The 19642-nt window shown below is 40.4% G+C and overlaps 1 long non-coding RNA gene across 3 annotated transcripts in view; it reads left to right on the top strand.

The window, feature by feature from the left end:
- LOC141372655 (uncharacterized) overlaps positions 1-19642 on the top strand; it is a 115233-nt gene that overhangs the window by 7095 nt on the left and 88496 nt on the right. The window lies entirely within an intron of this gene.

Raw genomic sequence — 19642 nt, 5'->3', positions numbered from 1 at the left:
GTAAGACCTTAGAACTGAGCCTTTTAGCTGCACAAAGATCTCCGGTTCTCTCTGGGAGTGGGTGGGGGAGCCAGCCGGAGTAAGTCAGTGAAGAATGGGAAACGTCCTCCTCGTTTTTTATCAGTTGTTCGAATCTAGGGGAGGGCTACTTAGTTCTTTCTGGATCCTGCAGAACATTCTAAAGGTAGCTTAATTTTAGAAGCAACCGCAAATAATGAATATCCTTTCCGTATTTAGAATTTGTGTTAGAAACTCTCATACCCTTAAGTTTCAAAAGGTTTTGACATTCCAACTGACAGACTTTTTATGTGCTTACAGCTTTTAGCTAAACCTATAGAACAAATGGCAAATAGGACCTTAAGGCCTTTCAAAACCAGTAAAGCAAATACCTAACTTCTCCATTAGATATATAAAAGTGTCCTATATTTTAATTCTCATTTTCTGAGGGGCAGACATTGTACTAAATACCTCTATTATATCAGTTGATCTGTACAAAAAGCCAGAGAAGTAGGCAGTTTTCCATGTTACAGATGAGAAAACAGGTTCAAGTGATTAATTTCCTTTTGCTCATTGAGCTAGTTAGTGGTAGAGCCAGAATTCTAACCTTGGTCTCTTGACTCCAAAGGCACTGCTAAGCATTTGACCTGTCAGACAGCACCTGCCACCTGAGAATTTCTGACTAATGACTATGTGGACAGGAAAACCTCGGTATTGAGTGCACCTAGCCTAGAATTCTCACAGAGGCACTGAGGGAATGTTACCAGTCCCAGTGTCATCCGTTCTAGCCAAAGTCTGGAGCTGGATTTCTGCACCCATCTATCAAATCCTTAGCATCTCCATTTTCCAACCTGGCCTCTTTTAATACAAACTGCTTTCTTAAAGGGAAATAGGCCTTTTGTTTGTTCTTCCTAAGGTAGTCTACAAAATTAAAATAGTTATTTCCTGGTCATTAAATTAATGCATATTCCATTGTTAAATTTCAGAAAATAGAAGAATAAAGAAAAGTAGCCCTTGCTGTACAACCAAGTATAACCACTACTTACTTTTTAGTACACAATATATATTCCTTGGATATACCGCACACACAGATTGTCTCTGTGCTTTCAGCCATAGTCATTGCCACCTTTAATAGTTTTCCTCCTTCCTGCTCATGGGCAAATCATTTTCACCCAATGTATGAAACCTTTCACAGTTTTTTCTCTGTATCCTTACAGCATTCATGTTGTATTATAATTATGTATTTATATGTCTTCTAGACCGAGTTCCTAGGAGCAAGCTAAAGTCCTAGAACTATTAGAATAAAGCAAGAGATGGAAGAGACCAGAATGTCCTATGCACAAGTGGTTTCACACACCAGTTTGTGAATTTCATCTATGGTGAAGTTTCTGCAGATCAGTGGGGAAATGAGAAAAATATATATATAGTGAGTTTTCATTTAGTCAAACTTACTCTTAAGGATTGTGCTTTATTTTGAAATTGTCCATTCTGTTTCTTTTATGTGATGACAGTTATAGAGGAGTAGTTGTTTCCTAAATATTTTTCCTTGGAAAATAAAATGTTGCTAATTTTATTTGCTCCCATTTGGTTTATTTTATTTCTGAAATTTTTCTTGGTTCATGAAATCCTAAAGTCTAGCAATCACTGAGATAGAGAATGGCCACCAGTTTCAGCAGTTAAAATGCTGGCGTGATCCTAATCTACTTGCTATACTTGCTATAGGTATTCTCTGTATTTTTTCTGGATATGCCTTAGCCTAAGCCAGAGGATGGATCTCAGCTTGATGTTGTTCAGAAAATAAGAAATGGCTGTAACTGGCAGATGGTACTAGGGCCAAAAGTAAGATATTAGTCATCCTTAATGCAGTTTATATAGATAAAATGAAGTTTCTCTTTGTTACTGTATTATATGAAAATACGTAGATGGAACTTTGACATCCAAGGAGGATATGTTTGGGTTAGTCTGACAAAATAATAAGTTAATAAAATTCACTTTGAGGGATCCTGGGAGGTGGGCACTGTTAACCCTTTGGCATAGGTTTCCATCTCTCTCTAAATGTGTCCATGGTGGTTTTAAAATATGGTACCACTTCTTTGATGTCCTTCCCATAAAAAGATATACCTTGTGTCCCCTCCCCTTAAATCTGGATGGGCTTATGATTGATTTATACAATAGAATATAGTGAAAGTTATCATAATCACCATATGTGACGTCAGAGGCTAGGTCATAAAAGGCCATGCAACTCCATCTTGTCTGTTGAAACACTTGCTTTTGGAACTCTCAGCCATTATGTAAGAAGTTGACTCTCTGAGTCTGGTGTGCTGTGGAAAGCCCAGAACAATAGGGAGACCCCTTGAAGTACTCTCATTGACAGTCATAGCTGAGCCCACCCTCCAGTTAGCCCAGGAACCAGTTACATGAGTGATGAAGCAGATTCCAGCTCTCAGCCATTTGAGCCACCCTTCAGTCTTTTCAGTCTTCCCAGCTGAGGCCATAGACTTGTGGACCAGAAGCAAGCCATTCCTGTTCTGTCTTGTCCTAATTCCTGACCTGAAGAATCCATGGCATTAAAAGAATTGGAAAACAAGACAAGGCTGGGAGAAATATTTGTAAAAAATGCATCTAATAAAGGACTGTTACTCAAAATATATAAAGAACTTTTAAAACTCAACAATAGGAAAATAAAAACTCATTAAAAAAATTGGCCAAACACCTTAACAGACCTCACCGAAGAAGTTAATACAGATGTCAAGTGAGTATATGCAAAGATGCTCTACATCATACAATCAGGGAAATGCAAAGTAAAACAAAATGACTTACCACTACATGGCTAATAGAATGGCCAAAATCCAGAACACTGACAACGCCAAACGCTGGTGAAGATGTGGAGCAAAAGGATTCTCATACATTGTTAGTGGGAATGCAAAACAGTACAGCCACTTTGGAAGATAGTTTGTAAGTTTCTTATAAAATGAAACATACTCTTCCCATGTGATCCAACAATTGCACTTGTTACTCTACCTAAAGGAGGTGAAATCTGTCCATACAGAAACCTACACCTTGATGTTTATAGCACTTTTACTCATAATTGCCAAAACTTAGAAGCAACCAAGATGTCCTTCAGTAGATAAATGGATTAATAAACAGTGGTACATTCAGGCAATGGAATATTATTGAGCACTAAAAAGAATTGAGCTGTCAAGCTATGAAAAGACATGGAGGAAACTTAAATGACAACTACAAGGTGAAAGGAGCCAATTTGAAAAGGCTATACACTATGATTCCAATTATATGCCATTCTGGAAAAGATGAAACTATGGAGACAGTAAAAAAGATTAGTGGTTGCCAGATGGGGAAAAGGGAGAGATGAATAGGCAGAATATAGAGGATTTTTAGGGCAACGAAAATACTCTGTATATTATAATGAATGTATGTCACTGTGCTTTTGTCCAATTCCATAGAATGTACATCACCAAGTATGAACCCTAAGGTAAATAGTGGACTTTGGGTGATTTTGATATGTCGATGTAGACTGATCCTTGGTAAAAAATTTACCCTTCTGGTAGACAATCCTGATAATGGGAGAGGCTGTGCATGTGGGGGGACGGTGGGTATATAGGAATTCTCTGTGCCTTTTGCTCAGTTTTGTTGTAAATCCGAAACTGCTCTGAGAAAACAATAAAGTCTTAAAAAGAATCCATAAGCATTATGAAAATGATTGTTTTACTTCTTTGTTTAGGGTTGGTTGTTACGTGTCTGTGCCAGAGAATAGATAACTGGAACCATGTCCTTTGTCTCTATATTTATATACACTCTACCTATTTGAAAAAGGCTTCTGGCATAGAGTGATTTTTTGCCTAGAGCTGACTCTAAGCCTAGAAAAAGTGTCTAGGGTTTTCTTTTTTAGGAATATGTTGCCTTCAGAGTCTGAGATTGTGCTAACCAATGAAAGAGTTAAGTGAGTGTTAGATTTAAAGGTTGCAAATGCAGGGAGGGGATGTGAGTAGGTCTTTACATTATGCTTGATTCTGTAATGTGTCATTTTTTTCTCCCCCCAAATGGGAGGGAAAATAGCATACTATGTACTCAATAAATGGGGAAGAAAATAAAAGTGGAACAAGCTGTAATATCAAACTTTAAAATCTGAACTTTGAAACTGAGTATTTTTGCCCATTAAGTGTCAGCTTTACCTACCACATTGTTTAGGTTACATTTTAAGCTTTATTGAAGACAATATAGTTTACTTATTCATTTTTGCCTCCTCTGCATCTGTAATAGGTAAAGCTGTACATACGTCTGTGTAATACCAGATTTCTACATATATGTCTGTATGTCTTTATATACATTTTGACCTCATCTTAGACTTCTCTCAAGTATTTTTTGATTGCATTAAAAGTTTTGGTGGATGTAACAAATATGTGAAATGTGAAAATCTGTTTAACATGTTCATGTTAAAAGACAATTATAATGACTTGGAAAAAATTTTTAAATATTTCATGTCATTTCGTTCATTTTGTTCAGTGGGTCTTAGGATTCAGAGCAAACTATGGCCTGCCACCCAGTTGTGGTCTGCAGTCTATTTCCGTATGGCTCATGAGCTAAGAGCTATTTTTACATCTTTTTATTGTAGTAAAATAGCAATATAAAATTTGCCATTTAACCATTTTTTTAAAGATTTTTATTTTTTTATTTTTTTTAAAGATTTTATTTATTTATTTGAGAGAGAGAGAATGAGAGATAGCACGAGAAGGAAGAGGGTCAGAGGGAGAAGCAGACTCCCTGCTGAGCAGCGAGCCTGATGCGGGACTTGATCCCGGGACTCCAGGATCATGACCTGAGCCGAAGGCAGTCGCTTAACCAACTGAGCCACCCAGGCGCCCCAGGATTTTATTTATTTTTCAACAGAGAGAGAGCGAGAGAGGGAACACAAGCAGGGGGAGTGGGAGAGGGAGAAGCAGGCTTCCCGCTGAGTGGGGAGCCCAATGTGGGACTCGATCCCAGGACGCCGGGATCATGACCTGAGCCGAAGGCAGACGCTTAACGACTGAGCCACCCAGGAGCCATTTAACCATCTTTAAATGTACAGTTAAGTGGCGTTAAGTACATTCATATTGTTGTGAAACTGCCACCACCAAATCCATATGCAATTTTTTCATTGTCCCAAAATGAAACTTTATCTATTTGACACTAACTCCCCATTTCCCTTTTCCCCCAGTTTGTGGTAATCACCATCCTACTTTCTGTCTCTATGAATAGGTACTTCGTGTAAGGGGAGTCATACAGTAGTTGTCCTTTTCCATCTAGCGTATTTCACTTAGCATAATGTTTTTAAGGTCCATTCATGTTGTAGCAGGTATCAGAACTTTTTTAAGGCTGACTAGTATGATATTGTATGTATATACCACCTGTTCTTTATCCATTCACCTGTCAGTGGGTATTTGGGTATCCATCTTTTGCCTATTGTGAATATTGCTGTTGTGAACATTGGTGTGTGCACTTTGACCTTTTAACCCTGACCACAGACCCTTCTTTCTATCCCCTAATGGTGTCTAGTGCTGCTGTGTACACAGGAATACAAGGGGAACGGGAGAACTGTTAGTTCAGTGGGTGTAGAGTTTCAGCTTTTTTAAGATGTAATGAGATTTGGAGATTGGTTGACTGCAATGTGAACACACCCACTGCTTTCAATTGGCTCTTACATTTTTAGAGTTGTTAAAAAAGATAAAGTATTTAAAAATACGACCTGGCCTTTTACAGAAAAAGTTTGCCAACCCTTAATTTAGAGTAAATTTTAAAACTTCTATAATGGGCTATTATTGCTGAATGAATTTTAACATAAAGTTCATTTCTTCACTAGAGAAGTATTTAAATTTTAGTAGACTTTCTCTTACTAAATATTTGGGGAACTCTAGTTATTTGGTCCCCAAACCAACATTGAAAAAAATCATGGTTTTGTTTTTGCTTTAAGTAAGAGTAAGATTCATTGATTTATAAGCAAGATTCATTGATTTTGAAGGAATCCTGCAGTAAATTCAGAGTAATAGGGCAGAAAGGTTCCTTTCTTTAGAGCCAGGATAGAGTGAAAGAAAGGCCCCACTAGGTATAACTAGGGAAATAGGGGCTGGAGGCACTGTCCTTTTTCCTTTTGCTCTACTTTTCTGATTCTACTCTGGACAAGCTGTCTTTTGAACCCTAGTATGTCCTTAAGACAGAGATTCCCAAACTTGTTTGACAACACCATTGAAATCTTTAATTTTTTCATGGTGTCCTTGAGCCTAAGAAATACTGCATAGTTCCATTTGTTAAGTTATTAGGTCCAAACAACCTAACCATAGACATTCTTACAATGTCTCGCAGATGTTTCCGTGTTTCTCTCAAAAATTTAAAATATCCCATGGTGCCTTGTGAGTTCACTCCAGTGTCCTATGCCCCTGAGCACACAATTTGGAAATTGCAGTCTACCTGTGTTTCTGACTTGGATTTGATTTTGTCCTTGCCCTTGCTTCTTCTTTTACCCCAATTACTATTTCCCACATTTCCAGGGTTTGCCTAACAATATTTTCTGATGGCTCTCTCTGCTTACAGATTTAATTTTTACATCCTTGATTCAGGTTTCTTCCTTCATTAGCTTTTATATTGGTTTTTCTTTATAAAGTCTCTGTTTTTAAACTACTGAAATAAAAAATGAGTAGAACATTCACCCTCATCTTCAAAAGTGCGTTACTAGAATTACTGGATTAATGACCATAGGGTTCTTTAGTTTCCTCACAAGAAAGGTGATAAAGTATCTTAAGCCACCTGATAATCCTTAGTCGTATATGTTGGCCTTTGTCACTAAAGTGAAGAAGATGCTGTAAATGGCGTAAACAACTTGCATGGTAAATAATAAATTACCTTTACTATAAATTATTACTCACTAGATGAACTTTCCAGTAGCTCTGTCTGGTAGGGAAGTTTTGTTTTCTTTATCTCCATGGATGTTTTATTTTCAGGCTGATTTAAGTGACAATTCAGAAATACCAAGTTACAGGTTAAAAGAAATTTGAAAAAACCTTAACTTTATTAAGTAATTAGATTCAAAACTAGATAATTCAGAAGATTTGGGAGAGAAGGTATTTCTGGTTAGGAAGAAGATTCTATGCATTATAAAAATGTGAGAAAGGAAAAATGTTTTTATACTGAGAAATTATTTTAGGATTTAAAGATCAATATGTCATTCATTTGTACATTAGATGCTATACTATGGTGATCCCCCATAGAAAGAAGGCTTTGACTTCTGTGAGGTAAGAATTCATGGGAGGATTTTGGACTACTGTGGAGGAATGGTTTTTTTCTTCAAATATGAAGAGAGCTCTTTATGGGGTAATTTCATGCTGTGAATTGCACTTGTGTAAACTCATGTAAAGCACATGTCCTCTGTGCTTTTACACAGGTAGGATATAGGGATGGGGAAGAACCAGTATTCTGTACATGAATAGCTCTGAATGGTATCCCACTGGGCTTGGGCCAGTGTAATCAGTGCTTTTATTTACGTATCTTTACTGTATAGAGGTAGAACTAGAATTTTTTGCTGCTCTTTTGTAAATCCTATGATGTGTGCTTTCCAGTTTTCTCATTTGGGAAGGGAGACCAAGACAGAAGAGCAGTGTCTTTGTTTTTTCCCTTCCTGCTTGATACTCTGCCTAGAACTCTTTGTAAGTCAGGATATAAGACTCAGGTGGTTGTCCCAGAACTAATCTTTTTCAACTTCCCCTAATCTCAGGGACCCTGGTTTTATAATCAGTGTCCCCAGGAAGGAAGACTTACATGGCAAAAGTACCTTGTTTGATATATTTTCTATTGCTGCCATAACAAACACAAATGCAGTGGCTTGAATAATATATATTATCTTACAGTTCTGGAGGCATGGACCTCAAAGAGCTAAAGCTCAGGAGTTGGCCAGGTCACATTGCATTCTGGAGGCTCTAGGGAGAATGTTTTTCCTTGCTTATTCAAGTCATTGGCAGAATTCAGTTCCTTGAAGTTACAGGACTATAAGTTCCTGTCCTTGCTGGCTGTCAGCTGAGGGCTGTCTACAGCTTCTAGAGGATGTCCACATCCTTGGTTTGTGGTCTTCTTCCTCTACCTTCAAAGCCGGCAACAATAAGTTGAATTCCCTTCAAGCATCTCCTCTTTTTTCTTCATCTTATTCTTTTATTTATTTTTTTAAAGGTATTTATTTGTTTATTTATTTATTTATTTATTTAAGAGAAAGAGAGTGAGAGTGCACAACAGGGACAGTGGCAGAGGGAGAAGCAGACTGCCCACTGAGCAGCGAGCCTGATGTGGGGCTCGATCCCAGGACTCCAGGATCATGACCTGAGCCTATGGCAGATGCCTAACCAACGGAGCCACTCAGGTGCCCCCATCTTACAGTTTTAAAGATACATGTGATTAGATTGGTACTGCTCAGATAATTTAAAATAACCTCAAGATCCTTAATCTCATCTGCAAAATCCTTCTTGCCATGCAAGGTAATATATTCACAGGTTCTGGAAGTAGGGTATGAACATCTTTGGGGCCCATTATTCTGCGTACCACACCTGGTGATAAAAAATGACCTGACACTGAACAGTCTTCAACTTTCAGTCAGTCCACAGCTGTCAGTTTCATATATTGCATATTGATATCTATAGCTTCCTTTGCTATGCTGAATTCAGACTTTCTTGCATCCACCAATAAATAAGTATTTGAGGATAATTCTTTCATAATATAGAACTATGTAGAATAAGGAGATGGAAATAAAGAAGAGATGAAGATGAGGGATGGTTTTCTCTTCCAGAAATGGCAGAAAACAACAGCGATTTGAGCATGTTTAAATGCTGATGGGAGGGAACCAGGAGAGAAGGAGAGGGAAGTGTGGCAGACTGGGAGTAATTCTCCCACATCTGTCTGTTCTTCTCTTCTGCCACAGTAAAAGACTTGTGGATAGGCACAAGGCCACCTAGCTAGAAAGGACATTTCTCAAACCCTTTGGAGCTAAAGTTCTGAATAGTGATTAGTTCCTTTTTCTTTTTTTTTTTTTAAAGATTTTATTTATTTGACAGAGAGAGCACGAGAGGGAACGCAAGCAGGGGGAGTGAGAGAGGGAGAAGCAGGCTTCCTCCAGTGATGCATTCTCTGATGTGTAGAAGGCAGTACGAGGTGTCCAGCACAGCTTGGTCATCTAGCAGCATTCTAGAGTTCATAGGGAAGAAACTGGAGGCAGTGGCAGCCTCTTGATTTGATCCTCTAAATCCTGTCATTGGTCGCCAGCTCTGCCACCAACTAATGCCCTCTAGGAGAGCCTAGAGGCCACTTTGTTCACCAAGCATTGGGTAAGGGAGCAAGAGGGCATCTCTCTGAGGCTCTCTTGACATCCAGAAAGACCATGAGAAATGCCATGGAAATGGCATTTCCTGATGACAGTGGGAAAATGGAACTTCAGAGGGGGACGGAGCTAGGCGGTAGATCCTAACAAAGACATGTTTGGTGTGGTTAGTACAATGAATCCACAGAGAAGAGTAATAGGGGTGTTCTGGAATAAATGGGCAGCCTACACAGCTTCTGCTTTGAATACTTTGAGGTCAGCTGGGAAGAAACTAACTAGACCTCACTGTTTGGATTCATGACTTCTTACCAAGTTCCCAGAATTAAGCTAGTGTACAGACCCAGAGCCCCTCAACAGAGGTGGGGGCTACATGCCTCTGAAAAAGAACCCTGCAGGAGAGCTATAGGTGTACACAGTGAATTTCCTCCACAGGGTGGAGAAGAGCTTTCCTCAGAGTGACCTGCAGCTATCTAACCACGGGACCGTGCACTGGGGAAAGGGAAATACCCAGAACTCCTGGGAGATATGACATACTGACTCTAATTTTACCCTGATCCCCAGAGACTCCAAACTCTACAAAAGTCCACCAAAGTCGGTGCTTATGGACGTCAGGCTTTTACATGAAGTCTTGACCCAAATTCAGCTAACAGTGGGTCTAGTGGAACTGCAGATCCACACTGTGTTTATTATTACAGTTACAGGATATATGGTGAGAATGCACATACATAGACTTGATAACTAACAAAGTACCCTTCTGGTTTCCTGTCCTTTGGAGTGAGGGCTATTATGAAAGGAAAAACCATCTAGAGTCTCTGGAACTCTTCCCGCACAATACACCAGTAGTAATTGGGAAGAGATACTTCAGAAGGGATGGTAGAAATTACCACTGCCATAAAAACCTCGAGAGAAGCAGTGTTAGTGATTCCTATTATGTCTGCATAAAATGTTTCTGTGTGACCAGAGCAACAGCCTGAAGCGCCTTGGAAAATGATAGATTATTGCAGACATACTCAGATTGTAATGTTTGCTGCAGCTACAGTTTTAGACGTATATTGACTGGAACAAGTCATCACCCTGGCACCTGACATGTGACCTGGCACATGCATTCTTTTCCAACCCAATCAGGAGCAGTTTGCATTTATATAGCAGAGACAAAGCTATACCTTTTATTGTATTTTATGAAACATCACCTTTTTCTTTTTACATTCATTATTTGCAATGTTAATTGAATCTAGTGAGCAGGAGTTAGAAACTATATATACCAGAGGGTGGGAGAAAAACTGTGATAGTTCAGGGCCCTGCCACCTTGATGAAGTTTCAAGGGGTTCAGTGATTTGGGGCATATTAGGAGATTCCTTCCACAGAGAGACAAGTGGCAGTACCTTGCATCAACCACTGCAAAGAAAGAGGCACAGTGTATGATGAAGTTTTCTGGATTTTGGTGACAACCTCTACCACATTTGGGCATGCTGCACCACCCCATTCATGAGACAAGCCATCAGCTGCCAGTTTTAAGTGGGTTCTGGGATAAGAATGAGCTCTGCAACAGGTCTAGGCTGATAAGCAGGCTGAAGTGCCTGTTGGGCCTTATGGCATAGCAGATCTAATGGCGTTAAAAGTGTGTCTGGCAGCAGAGATGCTGTTTGGAGACTTTGGCAAGCCCTAGATTAGACAAGGTTTTGGAGGAAGTTCATGCTATAACTTTCTTCTTTTGAAAAGCAGTTCTTGGGGTGCCTGGGTGGCTCTGTCGGTTAAGCAGCTGCCTTTGGCTCAGGTCATGATCTTGGGGTCCTGGGACAGAGCCCCACATCAGGCTCCCTGCTCCATGGGGATCCTGCTTCTCCCTCTCCCTCTGCACCCCCCCACACACACACTCGTGCTCTCTCTTTCTTACTCTGCTCTCTCTCAAATAAATAAATAAAATCTTAAAAAAAAAAAAAAGGCAAGGGGACAGGACCCCGAGGGTAGAAAGAGCTTGGCACTGGGATTGTGAGAAATGGCTGATTATATACTTGGGAGTTGGGGGGAGGTCAGGAGAAAGGGAGGTGTCCAAAAGGACTTTCATATGCTAAAGAAGACCCTCAGGATACTGGAGGCCTTGCTATTGTCAAGCTAAGGTTGCTTTTCCTTCTATCAAAGCATTAAGACAGTTGGGAGTTTCCAGGAGGCATGTCACACATATGGGGTGGCGGGGAGGTGAGGTTGCAGGGTGTCAGCTTGTGCTTTGTCCTCAGCTTGCCTTTGGCTCCCTCATCACTGAGATGGTGTCAGCAGCTAGACCCCAAGACCTGACCTTTCCTGCTCACCTGCTTGTACCCACTGATCTTTATCCCATGTTTTTCCTTAAGCATTTCTTTCCAGCTTATCTCTTACCTCAGACAAAAGACCTGAGATGTGTAGCATCTCATGATGATAGAAACCAAAACTACCCCTCAAGTGATGAGGATTGCCTGGACAAAGCTCCACCCAGGTGGGCCCAGGCCATCTAGACCAGTTTCTCTTTCTCTCTCTTTTTTTTAAAATTTTATTTAAATTCAATTTAATTAACCTATTCTGTATTATTAGTTTCAGAGGTAGAATTCAGTGATTCATCAGTTGCATACAACACCTGGTGCTCATTACTTCAAGTGCCCTCCTTAATACCCATCACCAGTTACCCCATCCCCCCCCACCTCCCCTCTAGCCACTCTCAGTTTGCTATAGTTAAGAGTCTCTTATGGTTTACCTCCCTCTCTGCTTTCCTCTTATTTTATTTTTCCTTCCCTTTCACTATGTTCATCTGTTTTGTTTCTTAAATTCCACATATGAGTGAAATCATATGGCTTATTTCATTTAGCACAATGCCCTCTAGTTCCATCCACGGTGTTGCAAGTGGCAAAATTTCATTCTTTTTGATGGCCGAATAATATTCCGGTGTGTGTGTGTGTGTGTGTGTGTGTGTGTGTGTGTGTGTGTGTGTGTACTGATATGGAAAACAAAGGCAGAAGGACGTGTAGATTAAATTAAATGTCCTTATAACCTGTAGCCCATTGACAAGTACTTGAGGCAGGCAGAGTATAACCTTCCAGGAAGCTCCCAATTGTCTTAATGTTTAATGACTTGCTAGAGGGAAAAACGACCTTAGTTTGACAATAGCAAGGCCTCTGGTATCCTGAGAGTCTCCTTTAGCATATGAAAATCTTTTTGGAACTTCCCTTTGTCTTTACTTCCCCCAGCCCCAAAGTATATCATCAGTTGCCCCTCACAATTCTGGGGCAGCAGCTCTTTCTGCCCATGGGTCCTGTCCCGGTGCTTTAATAAAATCACCTTTTTTTGCACCAAAGACATCTCAAGAATTCTTTCTTGGCCTCCGGCTCCAGACTTCACCAACATTCAAAAACTACATCATATACCATATCTTCTTTATCCATTCATCACCATTGTATCCTTTGGATAAATACCTAGTTGTACAATTTCTGGGTCTTGGGGCAGTTCTATTTTTAACTCTTTGAGGAACCTCCATACTGTTTTCCAGAGTGGCTGCACCAGTTTGCATTTTCACCCAACAGTGCAAGAGGGTTACCCTTTCTCCGCATCCTCGCCAACATCTGTTATTTCCTGAGTGTTACTTTTAGCCATTCTGAACACAACAGGAATGTCCACTCTTACCACTGTTGTTCAACATAATACCAGAATTCCTAGCCTCAGCAATCAGACAACAAAAAGAAATAAAAGGCATTCAAATCTGCAAAGAAGAAGTCAAACTTTCATTCCTCACAGATAACATAATAATCTATGTGGAAAACCCAAAAGACTCTAGCAAAAAAATTGCTAGAACTGATACAGGAATTCAGCAAAGTGGCGGGATATAAAACCAATGCACAGGGGCACCTGGGTGGCTCAGTCGGTTGAGCATCTGCCTTCAGCTCAGGTTATGATCCCGGGGTCCTGGGATCAAGCTCCACATTGGGCTCCCCACTCAGCAGGGAGTCTGCTTCTCCCTCTCCCTCTGCCCCTACCCACCGTTCATGCTCTTTCTCATTCACACTCTCTCAAATAAATAAAATCTTTAAAAAAAATTAAAAAAATAAAATAATAAAACCAATGCACAGAAGTCAGTTGCATTTCTATACATTAAAAATGAGGCAGAAGAAAGAGAAATCAAGGAATCGATCCCATTTACAATTGCACCAAAACCATAAGATACCAAGGAATAAACCTAACCAAAGAGGTAGGGATCTGTAGTCTGAAAACTATAGAATATTTATGAAAGAAATTGAGGAAGACACAAAGAAATGGGAAAACATTCCATGCTCATGGACTGGAAGAACAAATAATTGTTAAAATGCCTATGCTACCCAAAGCAATCTACACTTTCAATGCAATCCCTATCAAAATAGCATCAACATTTTTCACAGAACTGGAACAAACAATCCTAAAATTTGTGTGGAATCAGAAAAGACCCCAAATAGCCAAAGGAATGTTGAAAAAGGAAGCCAAAGCTGGAGGTATCACAATTCTGGACTTCAAGCTGTATTACAAAGCTGTCATCATCAAGACAGTATGCTACTGGTACAAAAACAGACACATAGATCAATGGAACAGGATAGAGAGCCCAGAAATGGACCCTCAACTCTAAGGTCAACTGATGTTTGACAAAGCAGGAAAATGTCCAATGGAGAAAAGACAGTCTCTTCAACAAATGGTGTTGGGAAAATTGGACAGCTATGTGCAGAAGAATGAAATTGGACCATTGCCTTATACCACACACAAAAATAAACTCAAAGTGGATGAAAGACCTAAATGAGACAGGAGTCCATCAAAATCCTAGAGGAGAACACAGGCAGCAACCTCTTTGACCTTGGCCACAACAACTTCTTGCTAGATGCGTCTCCAAAGGCCAGAGAAACAAAAGCAAAAATAAACTGTTAGGACTTCATCAAGATAAAAAACTTCTGCATAGCAGGGGAAACAGTCGACAAAACCAAAAGACAACTGACAGAATGGGAGAAGATATTTGCAAATGTCTTATCAGATAGAGGGCTAGTATCCAAAATCTATAAAGAACTTAGCAAACTCAACACCCCCAAAAAACAAAAATCCAATCAAGAAATGGGCTGAAGCGGTGCCTGGGTGCTCAGATGGTTAAGTGTCTGCCTTTGGCTCAGGTCATGATCCCAGGGTCCCGAGATCGAGCCCTGCATCGGGCTCCTTGCTCTGCGGGAAGCCTGCTTCTCCCTCTCCTTCTACTGCTCCCCCTGATTGTGCTCTCTTGCTTTCTCTGTCAAATAAATAAATAAATAAATCTTTTTAAAAAAAAAGAAATGAGCAGAAGACATGAACAGACATTTCTCCAAAGAAGAAATACAAATTGATAAGAGACACATGAAAAAATGCTCCACATCACTTGGCATCAGACAAGTTCTAACTTAACCCCAATTCACACCTGCACAGATGGACCATGGAGTGACCCATGGAGTGACCAGCAGTTACCTTTACCTTATTATAATACTAAAATCTGTGCCCAAGGAGAGCACAAGACACCTTCACATAACATACATTGTATGTATTGGCATGTTTCCTTAAGGCACATGCCCCACCCTACGTCCCCCTCTATATATGATGACAAGACTCCCCTATCTAAATATTCATCCTAACCCTAAATAAAAGGAACCCATTTACCCTTACTTGAGGAGTCATGGCTTTGGAAGTTATTCCTCATGATCTCCTTATTTGCTACAAATAATGTTTACGTTATGCAATAACTCCACCTGCTGCAGTTTCTCTCTGTGACTCAATTCAAGTAAATTTGGTTACAGTGGGAGTCCTTGGACTGTTAAGAACTGTGAAGGGCATAAGATTTTTACCCTGTGTGCAAACAGATTAGCCTGCCGTAGTTTCATAAATGCCAATAGAAGATAGGGGACATCTTGGTCAGAGACAAAGGACTTTTCTACTCCTAGCACAGCAGGCAGTGTGAGCTTCATGTCTGCATTGGTTCCCTTGCCTTCCAAGTTCCGTGGGTTAGGTGAAAAGATCCCAGTGTATGTTGTGAATGTAGCGGGTTTGCGTCACAGCCGAGGAACTCCAAATTTAGAAAACCCAATCTTTTAAGAAGGATCTGCAGGCGAACCTGCCCAACTTTTGCCCTGGAGGGAGAACTTGTCCTTATTGTCCTGGTCAGGAAACAAATGTGCTCTTTGCCCAAGGAGATATTATCTCTACATTCCAAGGCTGTTTGCCATATAAATCCTTGAAAAGATAGTTCAGAACAAAAGCTGATAGGCAGCAAGTGGAAATGTAAGGAATGAATTATCCCCTAATAAAGAGTAAACTAGATAACCAGACCTACTTGACTTGTATCACCAAAAAATCACACATTTGGCGAATAGAGGCCTGACTTGAGTCAACCTGACAGAATTACTTGTTTTCCATCCCCAAGACAGCTGTTAGACTTAGAGCTGTTTTAATAAAGTCAAGGCCACATACCCTTGAGGAAGTTCTGAGATAATACGGAAGGTGCATTCCATGAATCTTGCCTCAGGTTTAGCAAGGAAAGCATGCAAAAGGTGAAGGGAAACAGCCACCTTTTGTTATCATCAATTATTTTAAATGAATTGCCAAATTCATTGTAAACAATGATTACTGGTCATATGATTCAGTCAAGGTTCTAGCTGGTCATATGATTCAACCAAGGTCACACATGGTTAAACAGGTTGGTGTTTTGAGGAGAGTTTACTAGAGGGATTGTTTACAAAGGTTTGGACAAGGAGTATGGAAACCACTAGGGGTGGTGTAGTAATAGGGCAAAGAGGAGAAAGTACTTGCAGGGATCTGAAGACAGACTGTGTGGAATAGGCCATCTAGAAAGAGCCATTACCTTATGTGGAGGGATGACCTCATCAAGGGGAGTTGAAGCAATGCTCACCCTCACTCTCCTCCCTTTCTCTGGTCTTCTTTCATGCCCTCTATTGACCAAACTGGAAGCCAGAGGACAAGGAAGCCTGTTGATAGAGCCCAAACCAAACCAGCCTCCCAGGGCACAGGACGCAGCAGAGAAGGGCAGAGGATGGATTTGGAATGGCTAATGGAAGAAATCCACCCCAGCGTAATGAAACAGTATTAAAAGTAATACTTAAGCTTAAAATATTCTGACTCCCCAATGCTTCTATTGCTGGCTAACTTTTATTATGAGAGGGAATGAGCTGGAAATTAGATGTTTGGGACATAAATATGCCTAAATTTATATGATAAACAGTATTGTTTATTTTTATTCCATACCTATATAAATATGAATGATTTACATCATTTTACTTGCTAGTGTCCTTCTGAAACTGGCTGATACTTCCCCATCATCACTCCTATTTTACCCACAGAAAGTATGATCCGTTATGATTTTTGAATATGCCCTCATTTTTATGTGGCCCGCTGCAGATTTGACCCAGTTGTTTCAGCCATTTTCACGTTTGATTCTCATCACTATGGGGTGAATGAACCAACCGTGTGGCCATCTCCACTGATTATGAAGGGGCTTGCAGTTACAGGATTAGAGGTGCCACAGCCTGGTCATTCTGCACAGGAACATTCTTCTCAAGAATCAGTCTAAAAAAATCAGCAGAAGGGAAGATGCTGAGACTTTCAAATTTTTTTCCATTTGACTTTTCAGCTATACTGTCACCAGCATTTTTTAAGCTAATACAGTAGGACAGGTATCCTGTAATAAGTGCCCTGCATCTTTGGAAAGAGCGAATGGGGGACAATATCCAGATCTGAAGTTTACAGCCACACAGAACTGACCATACTAGTTAACCTCAGGGACCCCCCCCCAATTGCACAATGTATATTTTTCTGAAAGAAGTGAAGCAAGGCAGTGAGAGCAAAGTTTGAAACTGAAGACTAGTAAAATTTTATGCAAAAATATACAGAAGTGAATCTTGGCGGTCCAGTTTTCTTTCTAATTATATTTAACCCTTAAAATTTCTAATAATGAACTATTATCATATATCACATTACCTGCCATATTGTCATCTTCACTTATGGCCATAAAAAATTTCAGCTTTAAACGGGGACTGTGGTTTCTTAATCAGATTATTTTATTTTATTTTTTTAAAATTTTTTATTGTTATGTTAATCACCATACATTACATCATTAGTTTTTGATGTAGTGTTCCATGATTCATTGTTTGTGCATAACACCCAGTGCTCCACGCAGAACGTGCCCTCTTTAATACCCATCACCAGGCTAACCCATCCCCCCACCCCCCTCCCCTCTAGAACCCTCAGTTTGTTTTTCAGAGTCCATCGTCTCTCATGGTTCATCTCCCCCTCCGACTTACTCCCCTTCATTCTTCCCCTCCTGCTATCTTCTTCTTCTTTTTTTTTTCTTAACATATATTGCATTATTTGTTTCAGAGGTACAGATCTGTGATTCAACAGTCTTGCACAATTCACAGTGCTCACCATAGCACATACCCTCCCCAATGTCTATCGCCCAGCCACCCCATCCCTCCCACCCCCCACCACTCCAGCAACACTCAGTTTGCTTCCTGAGATTAAGAATTCCTCATATCAGTGAGGTCATATGATACATGTCTTTCTCTGATTGACTTATTTCACTCAGCATAACACCCTCCAGTTCCATCCACGTCGTTGCAAATGGCTAGATCTCATTCCTTTTGATGGCTGCCTAATACTCCATTGTGTATATATCCCACATCTTCTTTATCCATTCATCTGTCGATGGACATCTTGGCTCTTTCCACAGTTTGGCTATTGTGGACATTGCTGCTATAAACATCGGGGTGCACGTACCCCCTTCGGATCTCTACATTTGTATCTTTGTGGTAAATACCCAGTAGTGCAATTGCTGGATCATAGGGTAGCTCTATTTTCAACTGTTTGAGGAACTTCCATACTGTTTTCCAGAGTGGTCGCACCAGCTTGCATTCCCACCAACAGTGTAGGAGGGTTCCCCTTTCTCCGCGTCCCCGCCAACATCTGTCATTTCCTGACTTGTTAATTTTAGCCATTCTGATTGGTGTGAGGTGGTACCTTATTGAGGTTTTGATTTGGATTTCCCTGAGGCCGAGCGATGTTGAGCACTTTTTCATGTGTCTGTTGGCCATTTGGATGACTTCTTTGGAAAAATGTCTGTTCATGTCTTCTGCCCATTTCTTTTTTTTTTTTTAATATTTTATTTATTTGACAGAGAGAGAGACAGCGAGAGAGGGAACACAGCAGGGGGAGTGGGAGAGGGAGAAGCAGGCTTCCCGCCAAGCGGGGAGCCCGATGTGGGGCTCGATCCCAGGACCCCGGGATCACGACCCGAGCTGAAGGCAGCCACCTAACCGACTGAGCCACCCAGGCACCCCTCTTCTGCCCATTTCTTGATTGGATTATTTGTCTTTGGGTGTTGAGTTTGATAAGTTCTTTATAGATTTTGGATACTAGCTCTTTATCTGATATGTCATTTGCAAATATTTTCTCCCATTCTGTCGGTTGTCTTTTGGTTTGGTGGACTGTTTCTTTTGCTGTGCAAAAGCTTTTTATCTTGATGAAATCCCAACAGTTCATTTTGGCCCTTGCTTCCCTTGCCTTTGGCGATGTTTCTAGGAAGAAGTTGCTGTGGCTGAGGTTGAAGAGGTTGCTGCCTGTGTTCTCCTTTGGGATTTTGATGGATTCCTGTCTCACGTTTAGGTCTTTCAACCATTTGGAGTCTATTTTGGTGTGTGGTGTAAGGAAGTGGTCCAGTTTCATTCTTCTGCATGTGGCTGTCCAATTTTCCCAACACCATTTGTTGAAGAGACTGTCTTTTTTCCATTAGACATTCTTTCCTGCTTTGTCAAAGATTAGTTGACCCTAGAGTTGAGGGTCCATTTCTAGGCCCTCTATTCTGTTCCATTGATCTATGTGTCTGTTTTTGTGCCAGTACCATACTGTCTTGATGATGACAGCTTTGTAATAGAGCTGGAAGTCCGGAATTGTGATGCCGCCAGCTTTGCTTTTCTTTTTCAATATTCCTCTGGCTATTCGGGATCTCTTCTGGTTCCATACAAATTTTAGGATTTTTTGTTCCATTTCTTTGAAAAAAGTGGATGGTAGTTTGATGGGGATTGCTTTGAATGTGTAGATTGCTCTAGGTAGCATTGACATCTTCACAATGTTTGTTCTTCCAATCCATGAGCATGGAACGTTTTTCCATTTCTTTGTGTCTTCTTCAATTTCTTTCATGAGTATTTTATAGTTTTCTGAGTACAGATCCTTTGCCTCTTTGGTTAAATTTATTCCTAGGTATCTTATGGTTTTGGGTGCAATTGT

This window comes from Callorhinus ursinus, unplaced genomic scaffold, assembly GCF_003265705.2.
Source record: "Callorhinus ursinus isolate GAN/ISIS: 27379988/994484 unplaced genomic scaffold, GSC_fseal_2.0 scaffold4, whole genome shotgun sequence".
In the NCBI taxonomy this organism is placed as follows: domain Eukaryota; kingdom Metazoa; phylum Chordata; class Mammalia; order Carnivora; family Otariidae; genus Callorhinus; species Callorhinus ursinus.
The sequence above is the reverse complement of the archived record's forward strand: the minus strand, read 5'-3'. Positions and strand labels throughout refer to the sequence as shown.